Source organism: Meriones unguiculatus (genome assembly GCF_030254825.1).
Source record: "Meriones unguiculatus strain TT.TT164.6M chromosome 13 unlocalized genomic scaffold, Bangor_MerUng_6.1 Chr13_unordered_Scaffold_28, whole genome shotgun sequence".
Classification (NCBI taxonomy): domain Eukaryota; kingdom Metazoa; phylum Chordata; class Mammalia; order Rodentia; family Muridae; genus Meriones; species Meriones unguiculatus.
Window position 1 is genome coordinate 7,781,684 of NW_026843644.1, and position 17,092 is coordinate 7,798,775.

General features: G+C 37.6%; 1 pseudogene; it reads left to right on the forward strand.

The window, feature by feature from the left end:
- LOC132650658 (cytochrome P450 3A1-like) overlaps positions 1-10,029 on the forward strand; it is a 32,122-nt pseudogene extending 22,093 nt beyond the window's left edge.
- The last annotated feature ends 7,063 nt before the right edge of the window (positions 10,030-17,092 follow it).

Genomic DNA, 17,092 nt, shown 5'->3' on the forward strand with positions numbered 1-17,092 from the left:
AGTTCAGTATCCAAGTGGTCTCCATAGTAATGGGGACATGGACTGTCTCTGACATGAACTGATTGGCCTGCTCTTTGATGACCTCTTCCCTGAGGGGGGAACAGCCTTAGCAGGCCATGGACTTACAGGCCTGATGAGACCTGATAGACTAGGATCAAAGGGAAGGGAAGGAGGACCTCCCTTTTCAGTAGACTGGGAGAGGGACATGGGCAGGGAAGAGGGAGGGTGGGATTGGGAAGGGAGGAAGGAGGGAGGTACAAGGGGAATACAAAGTGAATAAACTGTAATTAATAAAAATGATTAAAACATACAAACAAACAAAACAAGTTTTAAAACCATTTAAAATGTGTCGTGCTAATGAAGATGCTCCGAGATGCTGTGCTTCACTACAGAGAACTCACCAGTACAAAGCAGATGGAGTTAAAAGTTTTCGAAAATCTTAGCACAAATCTTTTTCTTTCTTCTCAGGCATCTCCCAGCTATGATAGTGTGATGGAGATGGAGTGCCTGGACATGGTGTTGAATGAAACCCTCAGATTATACCCAATTGCTAATAGACTTGAGAGGGTCTGTAAAAAAGATGTTGAAATCGATGGTGTGTTTATTCCCAAAGGGTCGATAGTGATGATACCATCTTATGCTCTTCAACATGACCTACAGCACTGGCCAGAGCCTGAGAAATTCTACCATGAAAGGTACCAAAATCCCAAGAGCGAAAACCAAACCTGAATTATGTTGGTCTGTTCATGCTATGGTGTCTCTTGTAGAAAGATGGTCTAATTATGATTTTTGTATCCATCTTCATTCTGTTACGAGAGTGGCAGAGAAAGGGAAGAAAGAGAGGAGAGGGGGCATGAGTTGGGAAGACAATATGACAACTTAAATACAGAATGTTTTTTCTTCATTCTTTAAGTAGTAAATGAGCAACTTAAGTGTGAGGCAGGAACCCACTTTATTTTCAGTCTAAATGTTATGTGCTTTTCAGACTTGGAACATGCCATTATATTGAATGAATTTTTATTCTTTAGAGGAGTATTTCCCTTTTTAAATTTTCTCTCTCTTTCATATTTTTTGAGAATTGTGTGAATGTATAATGTATTTTGCTCATTTTCACATCACATTATCTTGCCACTTCTCTCTCCGACTCATGTTGAATCCCTGTTTGTCCTCAACAATTCTCCTGCTTTTATGTCTTTTAGTTTTCTTGTGACTATAAGTTTAATTAGGGTTTCTTGAATAAATATAAGTATAGCCGTTGTTTACTGGAGAATGGGCTACTCACCAGTGGCTACACTATTGAAGATAAGCTTCTTCCTCCTCTAGCATCTATTAATTGGCAGTAGCTTCTTAGGGAGGTGGAGTCTCATGAACTCCCTTTCTCATGTGGAGTGTTGAGAGTCTTGTGTAGTTACATGTTTGTTCATGCGTGCAATGCCATGCCATGTTCAGAAGATAGTATTTCACAGCATCCATTTCATATCATGGCTCTCAAGTTCTTGCTGCCCCATTTCTGTGATGTTTCCTGAGGCTTGGAGGAGGTTGAGCACCCCACCATCACTTATTCTCAGCACTTTGACCAGTCATGAAATTCTAGGTTAACTGACTCCCACTGCAAACTGACCAAGGCTGAGATAAACCCTATTTTTTTGTCTAAACATAAATATTTAGAAGGCAGTCTGATACCATATATGCTTAGCAAAGCAATAGTAGTAAGCTCTCCTATAGTACGTGTGACCCCACTAGCCAGATTTACAATACCAGACATTAATTTCCTCTTGAAAATGGATTGCCACTATAATCAGAAAATGGTTCTTACATCTAGCCATATCACCATGATTACACTAGTGAAACATAATGATTCATTTATTTCAAATAGCATTTGTCTCATCTCAATCATATGGGGACCCTGATAAGGCAAGGGGAATGGAAAAGACCTTTAGTGTACAATTCTCTAGGCTAAATACCTATAAGAAGAACTTCAACGAATCTAACCCAAACTATCTGTATGCTGCTGGATAGATGTTGAAAGGCAATTTCACATAGGTAGTCCTTATGATTTTATTCTTCATTAACTTGTCACCTACTGCTGTGTCTCCAGGTTTAGCAAGGAGAACAAGGGCAGCATTGATTCTTATCTATACCTGCCCTTTGGATATGGACCCAGAAACTGCATTGGCATAAGGTTTGCACTCATGAATATGAAACTTGCTCTCACTAAAGTCCTTCAGAACTTTTCCTTCCAGCCTTGTAAGGAAACACAGGTGAGAGAGAAAATTATCTGTATAAATGAAGTTTTACAGGAGACATTTTTCGAACTGAGGTTTTATGTATAAAAATGAATATTTTTGTTTGGGGTTTAAAATATTTTTCTGGCCAAATGAGCTATTTCTCTTCAAGAATTAGTTAAGAGGCCTTTTATTCTATACCTGTATAGAATGCAGCTGTAGCATTATGAAGACTCAGTGCAGACAAATGTAACCAAATTATATGCATTTTATTGAACTTCTAATCATGTCCATTTGAAATCGGGTATGTTATGTGTCACCAGGAGTTGCAATGGTCACATTTTCAGTGTTTGTTGAGTGGTTAACTCTTTTTCTAAATCTCACAGAAGTCCTATTCTCACAGTCCTCTCAACCACTGACTGATCATAAGAATCAATGAGGATATTTAAAACTCATATATGGATTCTATAGATGTTCCTCAGTTGGCAGAACTACAAGAACTAGAGGTGGTATTGTTTACCTCTAATCTCTGAAATAGAGGCTAGAGGATCAGAAATTCAAAGAATCCTAGACCACTTAGTTAATATGAAGCCAGCATGGGCCATGTGACACGCAGTCTAAAAAATTAAAACAGAAACTCATGATGCCTGGTCATACAACATTTCACCCAGAGTGTGGCTTTAAAAGCTCATCTCTGATTTCCCATGTTATGCCAAGTTGAGAATCAATATGTCAAAATACAATTTCTGGGGCTAATGAGATGGCTCAGTGGTAAAGAGCATTTGCTATTCTTGAAAAGAACCTGAGGTCAGTTTCCAGCACCCATGTGGTAGCTAAAAACTAATTGTCACCCCAGTTCCTAGGGTTCTGATGCCCTACTCTGGCATCATTTGAAAGTGCACATGTGTGTTAGTTATACATGCAAATGTGCAGGTAAACACTCATACACACAAAATATTAACCTATAAAAAGTTGCTGGTTATGATGACTCCATCCTAACTAGATGATTTTGCATCATTTCCTAGGAGCTCTGCTCCAGAAGACAGGTATTTCCAGAAATAATTTATTTTTTCTCTTTATTCTTCTCTCATACTTCAAATTCTTAGTCACTTCCCAAATTAATCTTCTGTTCCATTTCCAAACCTCATTTAATTTATGCTCTACCTTTGTATTCTACAAGCTGTTATCATCACCTATGGTATTATTTTGTCATTAAAAAGTCCATTTTAGTTACATTTATTTTCTCTCTATTGAAGGATCTCCCCTCTCATTTATATATCACCTCATATTATTCCTTCCACAAACTCCAAGTTGTTCTTTGAAGAGAGTTTGCACATTGAACCCTTTTATTAATGTTTTAAAGCATGGTTTACAGTTATAACATTTTTCATAAAAGCAATAATTTAAATTAAAAGGTATCTTTTGTATGTTTCCATGGAAGACTCATGTATAGTATTTAAAGTTTTACTAGTATAAGATAAGACATTTAGATAAAGTATTTATATTTTCCTGAGCAATTTGCTCTTTGTTTCATATGAATGGATGGCTAAAATTTACAGGACTTGTTTATCTGGTGTGGCTCTCTTTCACAGTTAGTTTTACTTCTGGGCAAATGAAGGGATGGAAGTATTTATTCTTTGATTTGTGGCTTAAGGAAGTTATATAGCTTTATCTACATACAACTTCACTAATTTTATTACTTTGTCAATAAAGCATTTAAATCATATGCAAGAATTTAGATAAATCAAGGGTCTAGCTTTGAGAGCCTATGGCACAATTGGCAAGGGGAAGATTCTCTGGCAAGCACGAGTGATCTTAAACTTGACATTTCTCTATCTCCATGACAACTTTGTTTACCTTAAATTTCCTGCAACTGAGACTTTCTCCACCATACATTCATTCTGTATTTTGAAACAAAAAAAACAGATGTTAGCAAAGACAATAAAGTGAGTTTCCCCTGAATATATGCTTTTAGTGGCTCAACTGTAGTACTGACACATGACCTAGGACCTGAGGATAATTCATTGATTTGAAGTGCATCCTCTCAGGATTAAAATGTAAGTTTCAACAAACCAAAAATAGCTTTTCAATACTTAAAACAATAGTATGACATATTAACTAAAAATTAGGATGAAAAATATTAAGCTTACCTGTTTTACTCTAAATGAGCAGAGAACAAAAATAATACAAACCAACATGACTTGTCTCAGGGCCTGAATTAAGTAGATTATCAATCAATTTACCCAATGCATGTTTGGTTGCATCCTCTCACCATCCAATTGACACAGTTTGGGGAAGAGGAAGTAAAAATATGATGATAAATGTAAGTATTAAGTTTCTGCAAAGCATTCTTTTTTTTTTTTCTTCTCAATGCAGTTTATTCAGGAACCTTGAACAATCTTCTGACCCTGGGGAAAGCCAGCGCACACCTTAAATAGCCTCTGGGTAGCCAACCCCAGAGTGCCACGTGGGCAATGCAGATAGTTCCACATACACGGAAGCAAGCCAGATCCTCAGCCTTAGCCAAATATGGAATTCTTTGTGACAGAGAGCACTCACCATCGGGAAGGTGGAAGGCAGAAACCAGCTCCATCTTTAAGGCGCGGCATTACGCAGCTCTCTACAGTTTCCCCTTTTTGTTTTAGATGCATCAGGCAAGAGTAGAGGTCTGATCTCTGATATTAGAAATAAATTGGGACTTTGTACCGATGATCATTTAGGTGTCATCCACCCAAAGAGCATCAGACCTGTCCGATACCTTTTTCTCAGAGGCATTCTTATACTGAATGTTTGTTTTACTTTTCTTCTGGAGTTGTTTCGGCTCATTCATTGCCTCTCAATATTTTTCTTCCACTGTTGCAGATACCTCTGAAATTAAGCAGACAAGCACTTCTTCAACTTCAACCAGAAAAAAACATTTTTCTAAAGGTTGTGTCAAGGAATGCAATCATAACTGGAGCATGACTTTCTCTCAAGGAGTTCTGCTGTGCTTTTCAGAAAGGTGGTGTCTAAGAACATTGAACTCTTTAATTTTCATCATGAATAAAACCAAGATGGAGATAGGGATTAATCAACTGGCCCTGATTCAGTACACCCACTAAGGTTTCTCTGTCTATACAGAGGTCCATATCATTTAAAGAAGACTAAGTCAGTGACAGAACAGGAAATTCATCTTGTCTGGTTCTCATGGGACCATCTCCATCCACATATGATTGACTCCATCTATCTCTTTTGAGCTATTTTGAGATTAACCAGATAACTGTATTTTATCAATATTTTTTGATGAAAACATGAACTATAGTGACAACTCAAATTGTAAAATGTGTGTAAGATGTTTTAATTGCAATATTCTGCAATAAAAGTTACACTGAAAATATAAATACACACCTCTTTCAAAAAACCTGGTTCTAAAAGTGTCTTATATTTATTGAGAGCATCATTCAATGTATTTTGATCATATTAGTTCTTTTCCTCCATGTCCTCCTATATTCTTCTCACCTCTGCTCCCAACTACCTTTACATTCTCTCCAAATGTTTCACAATGAAACAAAGCAAAACAAAACCAAAACTAAGGAGTCCAGTTCATGTTAGATAACTACCCCTGTGTGTGAGGCCTGCTCTGGAGAGTAGTTGATATACCGCATGCCACCCCATCAAAGAAAATGGACTTATCCTCTCTCAGGAGCTTTCAGTTGACAATATCTCCTTGGCAAGGGGTAGGACTTTGAGAACCTTCTCACTAGGATTTTGCTTCGTTTGATCTTGTGCAGATCTTTTGAATTTTGTCATAGTCTCTTGGAGTTTTTATGTGCATATGCCATGTTGTAGCTTGAAAATTTTGTTTCCTTGAAGCCATCTACTACCTCTGGTTCTTCCAAACTTTCTGCCTTCTATTCCATACAGATCTCTGGGTCTTGAGGGGAGAGGTATGACATAAACATCCTAAGTGAGAGCTGAGAATTCCAAAGTATCTAACATTCACTTTGACAGGTCATAAGTTTCCTTGTTAATTACTCTATACTGCAGGATGAAGCTTCTCTGATAAGGACTGAGTGATCCACTATTTTTACAGATATAGCTGTGTGTCATTAGGAATCTTTTTATTCTTACATTAATGTAGTAGGTTAATAGTAGTATGTTTTCTTTTAGGGCTTATGATTTATCTGCTCTCTGTTTTGTGGCTTCATTGACAATATCAGCCATGGATTCAATCTTATGGAGTGGGCATGAAGTCCAATTTTAAAAGTGGTTGTTTACTTCCATAACATTTGTGCCACAATTGCACCAGTGGTCATAAATTTCAGGCTGGTCATTATAGTTCACATCTGGGTGAGACTGAATATTGCTTTTCTCATCCAGCAATTTCATCTGTAAAAGTAGCTTTTATTCTCCTGTTTTGGTTGTCATCTGAGAAGTTTATTCCCCCTTCTGCTATCTAGGCTTAGTCTTGAAAGCTGATAGCCTCCATACAATCTAACCCAGGCCTAGAATGTTTTCAGTATCTGAGCCTCACTGCTGAATGAGCTCACCCTTTCTTGTTCTTTCTGATTTCTGGACTGGCTGGTTCAGCTCAGCTGTTCTGGCTCAAACTCCTCTCTCAGCTGACTCATTCAATCTGGCATTTCTCTTGGCCTCTGTGTGGCTCTGCTTGGCCTCAACCTAACTCCAGCAATCTGCTGTGATCTCTCTAACTAAGGAGGACACAGAAACAAATGTATTCCATGGCAATTCACTCCTTGGAATCATGTACTGATATTTTTGTAAGATTTTGTTGGAATAAATAAACACTTGGATGAGTGTACACAGATAAAGGATGTGTGTGAGTATTAATAATACATTTACAGTCTGAGATTTAAATAACACTATAGGGTTAAAACTCACTAGGGTCTTCTGCATTTTGATGTAGCAATCATGAAAGTGGTTGGAGAAAGATGGGGATAACAAGGTAGAGAGAGACAGTTTAAAATTGGATCCTAGAAATTTCCATTTCCCTTAAGGTTTGCTGAAAACCCAGGCTCCATGTTAAAACCCCTTCCTTCACACTGTTACCATCTAACTACCACAATGTGTATGCTGATAACCAGGTCAAAGCAGTCTCTAAAATTAAAATGGGCTTCTCAAAAAAATAGTACAGGAAGTACAGACTGAACAAACCCCTGAAGCTGCATTTAACTTTCCATTTCCCAAGAAATCCCTATACAAAACCAAAAACTTCCTAGGTCATTTTCAGGGACCCGTTTGGTCAAAAGCTCCAGATAATTTTCACAAATTATTGACTCTTAGAAGTGTCTATGAATGTCCTGCCTCTTTCTAGGACAATTTGATAAATCTAAAACCCAGAGAACGAAAGTACCGGGTTGATGAAATTGATGAATTTACCTTATTTCTGTACTCTTAATCTGTCTGTGGGCTAACATAACTAAGACCTCAGACAGGTCATATTATTGTGGCTCTTAGTCTTTTTGTGACTGCAATATACACTGAACACTGACTGGTATTGAAAGCCTAAATTCTAAACTTTCAATTTTAAAACTAGATAGGAGAAAACTAGATAGGAGAGAAAAAACAAGAAAGGAGAGAAAGGAGATGGAAGAGATCCCTGAAAACAATTGCTTTTAGTTCTTGCATTTTTTATGAGCACAACTCCTAATAACCTGGAAACACCCCTGATAGCCAACAACCAACAACCGTGCCTCTTGGGGCCTTAGCATTTGTATACCTTCTGAAATGTTTCCAGAATTCCGAATGTCACACAACCACAGAAACTATCTGCCAAAACCACTCCTCTGCTGGATTATAGAGCAAATCATAGTCAGCTTCTGTGGTCAGTCCTAAGCACCCCCACATCCCTATACATGGGTTTGAAATAAAAGCATTTTTTTTGTATTTTTTAAAGAAATCAGTATTCAAAACCTGTCATTACATCACCCACATCTTAATCCTTTTCACCTTTGGCACTCATTACTGTCTGCCGTTGTGTCCAAATCCTGAATTTAGGAAATGATATTAAAGAATAATTTGATGCAATGGAACTAAAACAAAATTTCTAGTGATGCATTTCAGCTTTTGAAAGAAATAAAAATCATAACAGATAAAAAGTGATCCAGTTAATATTAAAAGTAAAAGTGATCAGGAAAGAGCAGAACTAACAGTAGGAATAAAAGAAAATCTGGGTTGGAATACAAATACATATTATAAATAAAATATATATTATAAACAAAATAAAAAAATTGGGAACTCTGGGGAGTCAATTCTCTATCATTGATGTCTTGAGGAACATTTGCCATAGTATTTTCCATTTATAGTCAGGAGCTCCTTGGACACTGTGTCCATTTCAGTCCCTGAGACCTGAAACCCTCCCTCAGACTTTGGAGCATTAAGGACACCTGTGTAGCTCTGCATTCCCTAGAACTCAGAAAAGCATAAAGAAGCTTTAAAGAACATTTAATCTTAGACATTAATCCTTTATACTCTGTATACCTTGCAAATATCATAACATCCCAGCAACTACAATTGTATTCTTCAGGGGAGCAGCATTTACATTCTGTTTCTGATAAGTCTGTAAAAAGTCTGATTGCATGCAATGAACTTGTCATTTCCTCCATATTAATTTGGCCCCTCTAACCTGTGCTGAATAGATGATATTCCCTCTGATCTAACCAAATAACCATGGAATGGCATGTAAGTGCAATAAGTAATAGAACATTTGATTGTACTAAGGTTTGCTGAAATCTGATTCTATGTTCAAACTCCAGCTTTTTATTGTAGAATGTACACTTTCACTATAGAATTCCAGCTCTGCCTTATTTTGTTTTTTCAAACAAAATTTATTTTATTTTTCTTTTTTAATTTTAATTTTATTAATTACAATATATTAATTTTGTATCCCATCTGTAGCCCTCTCCTTCATCCCCCCAATCCCAATCACCCTTCTTCTTTTTCTCCCTTGCCACTCACTCCCCCAGCCCAATGACAGATGAGGTCCTCCTCCCTTTCTATCTGACCCTAGCACATCAGGTCTTATCAGGACTGGCTGCATTGTCTTCCTCTGTTGTCTGGCAAGGCTACACCACCCCTCATGGGGAGGTGATCAAAAAGCAGGCCACTGAGTTCATGTCAGAGGAGACCCCTGTTCTCCTTACTTGGGACCCACTTGGAGACTGAGCTGCCATGGGCTATATATGTGCAGGAGTTCTAGGTTATCTCCAAGAATGGTCCTTGGCTAGAGTATCAGTCTCAGAAAAGACCCCTGTGCCCAGAAATTTTGTTTCTGCTGCTCACCTTGTCCCTTTTAGGTCTTCCATCTTCCCCCTTCTTTCATATGATTCCCTGCACTCTGCCCAGTTTCGCTATGATTCTCATCATGTACTTTAATGCACTGCTGTGTAGAGTCTTTCAGAGGCCCTCTGTGGTATGCTCCTATTCCCTGTTTTCTCCATCTTCTAAGGTCTATCCCTTTTGCCTTTCAATGAGGATTGATCATCTTACCCAGGGTACTCCTTCTTGCATAGCTTCTTTAGATGTGCAGATTTTATAATGTTTATGTTATATTATATGTCCAATATCCACTTATAAGTGAGTATATACCATGTGTATCTTTCTACTTCTGGGATACCTCACTTTGGATGATATTTTCTGGTTCCCACCATTTGCCTGCAAATTTCATGATTTCCTTGTTTTTAATTGTTGAGTAGTATTCCAATGTACCACAATTATTGTATCCATTCCTCATCTGAGGGACATATGGGTTTCTTCCAGATTCTGGTTCTTACAAATAAAGTTGCTATAAACTTGGATGAGCAAATGTCCTTGTTGTATACTTGACCATATTGTGTATATATGCTTATGAGTGGTATAGATGGATATTCTCTGAGAAAGCAACAGACTGATTTCAAAGGTGGTTGTACAAGTTTACATTTCAACCAGAAATGGAGGAGAAGTATTTCTAGGTAGTCAAAAAATAAGTTAGAATACTCTGTTTCTAACATTTGTGACTTTTATCTTGAATTTAAAAACACATACACTGTCGTTTGTAATGAAATATTTCTATTACATTTAACCTTTGTGTATTTCTAAAAACTATCATTTCATCAAATAATTTTGTTTTACATTTTGAACTAAACATTTACCAAGTTTATTGTCAGAACAATCAAATCTCAATTTTGGTATACTTTTTCTTTAGTGATCATGAACAATAATAAATTTTTCTCAAGAAGATAATTTCACACTCACTTTGCTGCTATTATGAGTGTTTTGTTGTTGCTTTTCCATTATCAAATGTATGCTTTAACTATTGGATTCCAGATCTGACTTATGATATGTGTTTTATTAACTAATTTATATACAGATAATACTTTTTAAATATCTATTCTAAAAATAGGATTTTATTGTGCTACAATAATGAATCCTTGGTAGTTTCAAATTTTAATTTTTATCATATATGTGTTTCCTCTGCTTTGAGTATATTTCACAATCTAGTAACTATGACAAAATTGTGCATGCTATTGTATTCAGGACTGAAGTGTTCCTACTCTGTGTATATTGGATATATATATATATATATATATATATATATATATATATGCACCTACCATATACATAAAATACAGTAGAAAGATATTTATCAAAGAATATTTCATATCTGGTACTATGGACCCACAAGAAATATTAGGAGGTGGGAGACCATATCACATGAGAAATAACTTGAGGTTCCCATTATCTTAATGTACTTATTGTCAAACAATCTTCTAAATATTTGTGTTTGTGTACAAGGAAAAGTAATACTCTCATTCTTACTCAAAGAAGCCTCTCTGTACAGTGATTTGTGATGAAGTTCTTGGCAGCCATCTGTCTCCTATGCTCCTTTCTCCAATGGATTCCACAGATCTTACCATTAGACCCTTCCTGTCTCCACTCGTTGCTTTGTCTCAGGCACCAATTTTAGCATGCACTCCCTGCTAACCCAAGGGATGTTCCTCCCAGGGCAAAAAGCAGGTTAATACAGACCCATAGCACTCCTATTGCTCCTGAGATACAATCCCCTAGAACTTTTCCAACTTTCTAGCAAAAAATGTTTTGTCTCCATTTCCTCTCTGATACCATTTTCTACCGGTCACAAGGACTTCTCCTCCAATTTTCTTTCCTTCAACTCATTCGACTATTCCAGCTCCAACAGGAGGAGGCATTCCCTGTGAACACAGCAGCTGAGCAAGCAAATAAAACAAGTAACACCCATTCACTATACTCTACAAAAATCCAGAAAGAAAACAGAAGCTTGGAAACAAGACACCCACCCAACAAAGACTAACACCCAGGAATCAGTTCCTAGATATCTAATCATGATAAACCTGGTGCCTAGGTGATGGCAAAAAAAAAAAAAAACAAAAAAAAAAACAGAATCAGTAACGACCAAGTCAATATGTCTACAGAAGAACCCAGCTGTCCCATGACAGCAGGCTCTGAATATTCCAATTTAGCTCAAGCACAAGTAAAATACCTTAAAATAAACTAGGTAAAGATGTTAGAGATTCTCAAAGATAAAATTAATCAGTTCCATAAAGAAATCCAGAAAAACATGAACAAAAGTTGGAGGAAATAAATATATCTCTTAAAAAACGTAAAACAAACAAATGAAACCCCACAGTCCCTTGAAGGAAAAAAAAAAGTCATCAAGACCTGACAACAGAAATACAGTCAATAAAGAAAACACATGAGATGGTAGTAACAATGGTGGCTGTAGTTCCAAGATCCCTTTTCTGTCTGAAGAGAGTCATAGCGTGAGGGGCATCAATGGGCACAGGCACCCAGTGAGGCATGCGAGTAACCAGGGCATACCTAAATGTACTAGCATTCCAGCATTGGGCAAAAAAGCAAGTATCATTACCACAATTACTTGGCTGTATCTGGCTAATAATGAATAAAAATGGGGGATATAGACAAACAGGTGTGGGCTTATAGGAAATATTATGAGAAGCCTTAACCCCTCGTTGGAACATCCTGCGTCAGTTCTAGAACTAGCAGTGGTGGTGTCCGAGGTCTGAGTAGGTTCAGGAGACCATTGCCCCCAGGGGTGAGATGTGCTCCATGCCAATTGACTAACTCCATGTTTTCCTCCAATTTTGAAAGTCATTTAAGGTTCTTAAATTATTTTTTTCCCTTTTTTCTTAAATTTTTCATCAATTACACTTTATTCATTCTGCATCCCCCCATAAGCCCCTCCCTCCTCTCCTCCCAATCCCACCCTCCCTCCTCCCTCTGCTTGCATGCCACTCCCCAAGTCCACTAATAGGGGAGGTTCTCCTCTCCTTTCTGATCTTAGTCTGTCAGTTCACATCAAAAGTGGCTGTATTGTCCTCGACTGTGGCCTGGTAAGGCTGCTCCCCTCCCCAGAGGGAGGTGATCAAAGAGCAGGCCAATCAGATTATTTCAGAGGCAGTCCCTCTTCACATTACTATGTAACCCAATTGGACTCGGAACTGCCCTGGGCTACATCTGTGCAGGGGTTCTAGGTTATCTCCATGAATAGTCCTTGGTTGGAGTATGAGTCTTTGGGAAGTTCCCTATGTTCAAATTTTCTTGTTCTGTTGCTTTCCTTGTGGAGACCCTGTCCTCTCCAGCTCTTACTATTTCCCAGTTCTTACCTAAAATTCCGTTCACCTGCCCAACATTTGCCCATCCGACCATCTCATTGACGGCTGTTGGAGCTACCACCAGGGCATTAGCCATGAGTCATACTGGGCAGACTGCTCAGACCCTGAATAATCATTTAGCCAATGTAGCTCATGCCTTAGTTGTACATAAAGGAATTAATGCTCAACTAAAAGGAAGCTTGATGGTGTTCAATCAGAGGATTGACCTCTTGCAGGAGCAAATTGATACCCTATGGCAAATCGCTCAACCTGGCTGTCAATGAAAGTATGCTGGACTTTGTGTCACTAGCATACAACATGAGAATTTTTCCTGTGCTGCAAATCTGTCTAAACAATTGTCGAGCTATATTTTAGGTAATTGGACTGGAGAATTCGATACTACGATGGAGCAGCTGTGAGTGGCCATTGTCACGGTAAATTCTACCAGAGTGGACGCAGGACTAGCCACAGGATTATCAACATGGATTGCTGCAGCCATGAATCATCTGAAGGAATGGGCGGGCATGGGAGTGTTAGCAGGCCTTCTGGTGTTGGTCTCCTTGGTTTGCCTGTGGTATATATGCAAGATTAGAGTCTCACAACAGCGTGATGCAGCCATGATCATTCAGGCCTTTACAGCCATTGAAGCAGGACATTCTCCCCAAGCATGGTTGGATACCATAAAAAGCTAAAATGATACGCTCAGGATGCGAGGCTAAGCACTGCACTCAGGGTCAGCCGCTTTGGACCCAGAGAAGAGCGTGTCTGATTGCATGCGGGTTGATGCCCCAGGTCCCGCCTCTGAGAAAAAGGTATCGGACGGGTCTGATGCTCTTTGGGTGGATGACACCTAAATGAACATCTGTACAAAGTCCCAATTTATTTCTAATATCAGAGATCAGACCTCTACTCTTGCCTGATGCGTCTAAAACAAAAAGGGGGAACTGTAGAGAGCTGCGGAATGCTATGCCTTAAAGATGGAGCTGGTTTCTGCCTTCCACCTTCCCGATGGTGAGTGCTCTCTGTCACGAACAACTCCACATTTGGCTAAGTCCGAGGATCTGGCTTGCTTCCATATATGTGGACCTATCTGCATTGCCCCCGTGGCACGCCTGGGTTGGCTACCCAGAGGCTATTTAAGCTGTGGGCTGGCTTTCCCCGGGGTCCGAGGATTGTTCAATGTTCCTGAATAAACTGCATTGAAAAAAAAAAAAAAGAAAACACATGGTTGAGGGAATTCTGGAAATTACTTAGGAAGTAAAAAAAAAAATACAGACTCAGTGAGTATCAATAGAATGCAAATCATGGAAAAGAGAATCTAGTCATTGGACATATGTCAGAGAAAATGAGTCCATCAGTCAAAGAAAATGTTAAATTCAAATACTCCTGAAACAAACAGAAAATCTGGGTCACATTGAAAAGACCATTCCTAAAAATAAAAGGTATAGAAGAAGGAGAAAAAAACCCATCCTAAGGGGCTATAATAGGTTTTAAACATAATTAGAGAATAAAATTTTCCTGAGCTAAAGAAGAAGCCTATAAAGGTACATGAAACATAAAAAAACCAAGTGTATAGAACTAAAGAAGATCCTTCATCCCATAATAATAAAAAACACTAAACATAAGAACAAAGAAAGAATATTAAAAGCTGCAAGAGAAAATTATAAAATATAATACAAAGACAGACATATTATAAATTCACCTGACATCTCAGTAGAGACTCTCAGTCCAGAAGGGCCTGCCTGTCTATAAGACATCACATAGACGGCAGCACTTACTACTATATCCAGCAATTTAGTCAGCAAAAAAAGTTGGAAAAATAAAATATTCATAATAAAGTCTAGTTTAGACCACATCAATCTTAAACCTAGGTCTATAAAATGAAAGAGTAGGGAAACTCCAATCTAAGGAGTTAACTACACTGATGAGAACACAGAAAACAAAAATCTCACAAGAAAAGTAAAAGTAAGGATAAACCACAGACACGCACACACACCTTCACCACTAGATGCAACAGCAGCAGCATACACAAAATAAAAGTAATCAACAGTCATTGGTCACAGATATCTTTCAGGATCAGTGGTCCCAATTTCCCAATAGAAAGAAACAAAATAACAGAGTGGATGTGAAAAGACTTTCTATCCTTCTGTTGGGTCCAGGAAAAACACCTCAAAATAGGACATTACCTCAGGGGAAAGGTTTGGAGAAACATTCCAAGGAAATGATCTTAAGAAACAAGCTTGTGTAGACATTTTACTATCTAAAAAATAGGCTTCATAGCAAATGTAATCAAAAGAGATGAGTAAAAATACTACATATACTACATACTAATCAAAGTAAAATTCCATCAAGATGACATTTCAATATTTAACATCACTGCTCGAGACAAGTTGACAAATGTTTGTAAAAGAAACAATACCAAGGTCCTCCTTTTTCTTTAGCATCTTTAGGACTATAGATTTTAGTATGTTTATTCTATATTAAATGGCTAATATCCACTTATAAGTGAGTATATACCATGTGGGTCTTTCTGTGTCTGGGTTACCTTAGTCAGTCTCATCTTTTCTAGTTCATTCCATTTGCCTACAAATTTTATAACTTCCTTGTTTTTAATTGCTGAGTATTATTCCATTGTGTAAATGTACCACACTTTCTGTTTCTAAAGCAGAAATAAATTAGAAACTGAAAAACAGATGAGGAGGCTACAGCTGATGAGTCCACTGAAAATGCATGTCCTTTCTCTGCAAATAGTTCATAATAATTATCTGATTTTGTGTGCTTATGCTATTTTAAAAAGGAAAGATTTTTCACAGCTTAAATACCATATTGACCTTCCAGCCCTGATAGTGGGGATCTCAGTACTCCAGTCTCACTAATGGTCAGGTCATTCAGACAAAACTAACAGAGAAATACTGGAGCTAACAGGTGCTTTAAACCAAAAGGACCTAATCAAGTTATAGGTCATTTCACTCAAAAATGAAAGAATATGCATTCCTTCTAGCACCTTATGAACTTTATCCAAAATTGACAACATACTCAGACAAAAACCAAGTCAAAGCAAAAACAATAAAAATGAAATAACTCCCTGAATCTTAGAAGACTACCACTGATTTAAGCTGGACTTCAACAAAAACAGATACAAAAAAAATTGACAAACTCATAGAAACTGAAGAACTATCACAACTATCTAACTGAATGAGAAAACAAAACAACAACAACAAAACAGCCCTCCAAATTTGGAATACAATGAATGTGGTATAAAGAGAAAAGTCCACAGCTCTTGGCGCCTACTTTAAAAAGCAAAGATAGTAATGGGAACACGGACTGTCTCTGACATGAACTGATTGGCCTGCTCTTTGATCACCTCCCTTTGAAGGGTGAGCAGCCTTACAAGGCCACAAAGAAGACAATGCAGGAACTCCTGATGAGAAATAATAGACTAGAATCAGAAGGAAGGAAAAGACCTCCCCTACCAGTGGACTTGGGGAGGGGCATGAATGTAGAAGGGGAAAGAAGTTAAGGACTGGGAGGAGAGAAGGGAGGGAGCTACAGGGGGGACACAATGTGAATAAAGTGTAATTAATAAAAAAGTAAAGATATCTTATTCTAAGAACTTAACAGCACACATGAAAGCTCTAGGACAAAAAGTAATCACACCCAAAATGAGTAGATGGCAAAAATAATAAAACTAAGGATGCAAAACAACAAACTAGAAATAAAGAGAACTATACAGAGAATCAATAGGACAAAGAGTTGGTTCTTTGAGAAAATAATAAGATTGACAAATCCTTATCTAAATTTCCTTAAGGTGAATGGAGATCAAAAAAAATTTAACAGAATCAGAAACAAAAAGTGAGACATATTATAGACACTGAGAAAATCCAGACAATAATAGGAGATAATTTTTTAAAATGCATGTCATAAAATTGGAAAATCTAAAAGTAATGACTAATTTTGTCATTAGGCACTATATAACAAAGTTAAAGCAAGATCAGGTAAATAAATTTAAATAGACCTTTAACCAATAGCAAAATAGAAGCAGTCAGTAAAATCTCCCAAACAGGAACAGCACAGGGAAAGATGGTTTTAGTGCAGGAATCTCCATGATTTTCAAAGAAGATTTAACGCCAATTCTCTTACAATTTTTAATAAGAAGAAACAGGAGGAACACTTCCCAATTCATTTTGTGAGGTCACAGTTAGGCATCATTCTAGAGAATTCAGGATGGTTCAATATACA